Here is a 4030-nt window from a genome sequence, read left to right on the forward strand (position 1 = left end):
TCTCCTCTTCTTCTTTCAATCTCACCAACTCTGAATTCAGAAAGCAGGAAATGAGCAGGGACAGTGGGGGCAAGCCCTGAGTGCCTGTCCACACACCAGTCCTGCCTTTGATTTTTCTGTTTAGAAGGTGAAAAATGATGAAGTGTTCAAAGAAAAACAATGAGATTGGCCAGCACTCTGAACCCCACACACATGTACCCATGGAATGGATGAAGTTCTGAGTCCTCACACTAATGCCCCCAAAACTGCACTGAGGACTCATCCCTGACTCTGCCACCCCACACACTTAGAGGCTGCAGGTCATCCAAGTGGCCCAGGACACAGGTGGCTGCCAGGCTCTTGTTGAAGACCAGGCTGGCTGTGCTCCCCAGGCCTGCCTTTTATCTGCAACCATACATCCTCCCATCCCTTTCCTGAGCACCTGCTACATACCTGGAGAATGACACAGGTGAGTAAACAGGCCCTGGCAACCCCTGCCCCAAGGGGGCTCTGCTGAGAGGAGGCCACCCTCAGAGACACTGGGGGAGGGGAGGAAGAAGGCCAGGCAGCATGCCATCTGGGGCTTGCCTTTGCTTTCCTAAAATAACGCTGATTTCACTGAACCACAGGGGGAAAAGCTGAAACTACACAATGACTAGAAAATAAACATGGAAATGTTACCTAGCAAAACTTACGGGATGTGGCTAAAGCTGTGCTCCGAGGAAAACTGCTAGCTTTAAACATTGACCAAACCAAGAAAGGAAGCATGAAAAGAAATAAATGAGTCACTGGATTTTTAACTCAGGAAGGTAGAAACAGAAGAAATCAAATTTCTTTCATTTCTTTTAAATTTTGCTTTCTATTGTTTTAGTGTAAAGGTTTTTTTAATTTTCTTTTTTTCATTTATTTATTTATTTATTTATTTTATTGAGACAGAGTCTCACTTTCTGGCCCTTGGTAGACTGCCATGGCATCATAGCTTACAGAAACCTCAAACTCTTGGGCTCAAGCTATTCTCTTGCCTCAGCCTCCCAATTAGCTGGGACTACAGGCGCCCTCCACAACACCTGGCTATTTCTTTTGTACAGATGGGGTCTCACTGTGGCACATGCTGATCTCGAACTCCTGAGCTCAGGGCAATCCACCCACTTCAGCCTCCCCAAGTGCTAGGATTACAGAAGTGAGCCACTGTGCCTGGGCAGAAGAAATCAAATTAAAAGAAAGTGAATAGAAATTAATAAAGGAAAAATGAAGAAGAAATAAATAAGTCAGAAAACAGAAAATAGGACCATTAAAGAATTGTTTTTTGCAAAGAAGTAAGAGGCAGAAGATAAAGCTGATCAGTTTACAGAAGGAAGATAAGGAAGAAAGCACCAGCATATAATTGGAACTGAAAATGGAGAAAGTCAGAAATAGAAAAGCTCAATAGAACTAACTTGAAAATATACAAGAATAAATTATTTTCTGAAAAAATACAATTTTCATAGCCAGGTGTTGTGGCAGGCGCCTGTAGTCCCACCTACTTGGGAGGCTGAGGCAGGAGGATTACTTGAGCCCAAGAGTCTGAGGTTGCTATGAACTATGACTCCAGGACACTCTACCAAGGCAACAGAATAAGATTCTGTCTCAAAATAAATAAGTAAATTAATTAATTAAAATAAATTTTTCAGAAATTGAGACCCAAATACATATGTCATTATGAATGTTTTGAGATGCACAAAAATTAAGAAATGTAAAATCTCCACAGACAGAAACAGATGAAACTCTCTCAGTGACACCAATAAGCTGAGCATCTTGAAACTTGCACAGGTGGATCAGAAAGGAAGATGTCAACTGTGTTTCTTGGAAGTGAAATAATGGAGCACAACACAGTCTGTCTCAAAACTATCATAGTGACCCATGTAGATCACTGGAATGGAAGAAGCAGTTTTCACAGAGCAGCCACCCCACAGGCCCGGGACCAGACAATTTCACATTCTTTAAACTTAAAAAAACTAAACTGTTCCAATATCACTTAAAGTAACCCGCAGCTACAAAAAGGATGATATCTAAGAATTTTTTTTTTGTAAAGCCAGCATAGAACTGATGCCAAAATCTGATGAAGAGACCCCAAGATAGAAAACTGGGAAACCAATTTCACAGCAATACTACTGCAAAAAACTAAATAACATGGCCAGGTAGAACTTGGTGAGACATTAGAATGATCCTTCTCTGGAATGAAAGTGGTTCAGTATTAAACTTATGACTATAACTACCATTTTAGTCATAAGATAAAAAGAAATAAGATGATTTAATGGATGCTGAAAAGGAATTTGACCAAGAGGCCATCTATTTCTAGTTGAAAACAGGCAAACTGGGCAGCGCCTGTGGCTCAAAAGGATAGGGCACCAGCCCCATATGCTGGAAGTGGCAGGTTCAAACTGAGCCCTGGCCAAAAAAACAGGCTTACACCTGTAATCCCAGAACTTTGGGAGGGAAAAGTGGATGGATTGCCTGAGTTCACAGGTTCAAGACCATCCTGACCCAAAGTGAGACCCTGTCTCTAAAAATATCTGGGCATTGTGGTGGGCACCATAGTTCCTGCTATTTGGGATACTGAGGCAAGAGAATTACTTGAGCCCAAGAGTTTGAGGTTGCTGTGAGCTATGATGCCAGGACACTCTACCCAGGGTGACAATCAGAAAGAAGGAAGGAAGGAAGGAGAGAGAGAGAGAGAGAAGAGAAAGAAAAGGCAGGCAAACAACCAAAGACTTTGGCAGAAAATGGCTTCTTGACTTCATTTGAGGAAGGGCAGCCCTGCAGGGTCTGGGTGGGTCAGTCTACCCAAGGGCATGCTCAGGGCAGAAGATGTCTTTACTCCCCATTGGTTGCATGCCTCTGGCCCAGAACCTGTGACCTCTTCTGCAGAAGAGTAAGAGCTGCAACAGCCTCAAACATCAGAGGCCATGAGGGAGCTTCTGCTAAATGCTGACACCAGGCTGGACACACAGTAAGTTCCACATAAATGTCATCAGCAATGGTGAAATAGCAAAAGAGTTTCCACTACAATGCTATCACCTCCATTTTGTTTAGAAATATCAACCTATGGGGCGGCGCCTATGGCTCAGTGAGTAGGGCGCCGGCCCCATATACCGAGAGTGGTGAGTTCAAACCCAGCCCCGGCCAAACTGCAATAAAAAAATAGCCAGGCATTGTGGCGGGTGCCTGTGGTCCCAGCTACTCAGGAGGCTGAGGCAAGAGAATCACCTAAGCCGAAGAGCTGGAGGTTGCTGTGAGCTGTGACGCCACAGCACTCTACCGAGGGTGATAAAGTGAGACTCTGTCTCTTAAAAAAAAAAAAAGAAAGAAAGAAATTTCTTGCAGTACAAAGAGCTTATGCAAACCACTAGCAAAAAATTTAAAAAGTAACAACCACCAGAAAACTGGACAGAGATATAAAGAGGCAGTTTACAGAAAAATGGAAAGAAAATAGCAGGTAAAAAGATCATCACAGCAAAAGAATCACAGATCAAAGCAGCAAGGTCTTTCTTTGACCATCAGATTTTTCAAAATTAAAATATCTGGAGCGGCGCCTGTGGCTCAATGGATAGGGCACCGGCCCATATACCGAGGGTGGCGGGTTCAAACCTGACTCCAGCCAAACTGCAACAAAAAATAGCCAAGCATTGTGGTGGGCGCCTGTAGTCCCAGCTACTCAGGAGGCTGAGGCAAGAGAATCATCTAAGTCCAGGAGATGGAAGTTGCTGTAAGCTGCATGTTGCCACAGCACTCTACTGAGGGCCATAAAGTAAAACTCTGTCTCTACAAAGAATAAAAATAAAAAATAAATAAAATATCTGATGACATCCAGCAAGAAAAAACAGATCGACCATTTTTTACCTACAGATAATCTAGAAAAATTGGCTCCTCTGTGCTATGGTCAAGTAATGGAATTTTTCGGGGAAGCAGTTTGTCAAAGATGCACCTGCATTTGAAGTCCTCCTCCCCTCGTTTCAGTAACTCCCTGGCTAAAATTTGCCTGTGGTATATACCCAAGCAGAAAAATTTGCTG

This window comes from Otolemur garnettii, unplaced genomic scaffold (genome assembly GCF_000181295.1).
Source record: "Otolemur garnettii isolate 467f Iridium unplaced genomic scaffold, OtoGar3 scaffold00133, whole genome shotgun sequence".
NCBI lineage: Eukaryota > Metazoa > Chordata > Mammalia > Primates > Galagidae > Otolemur > Otolemur garnettii.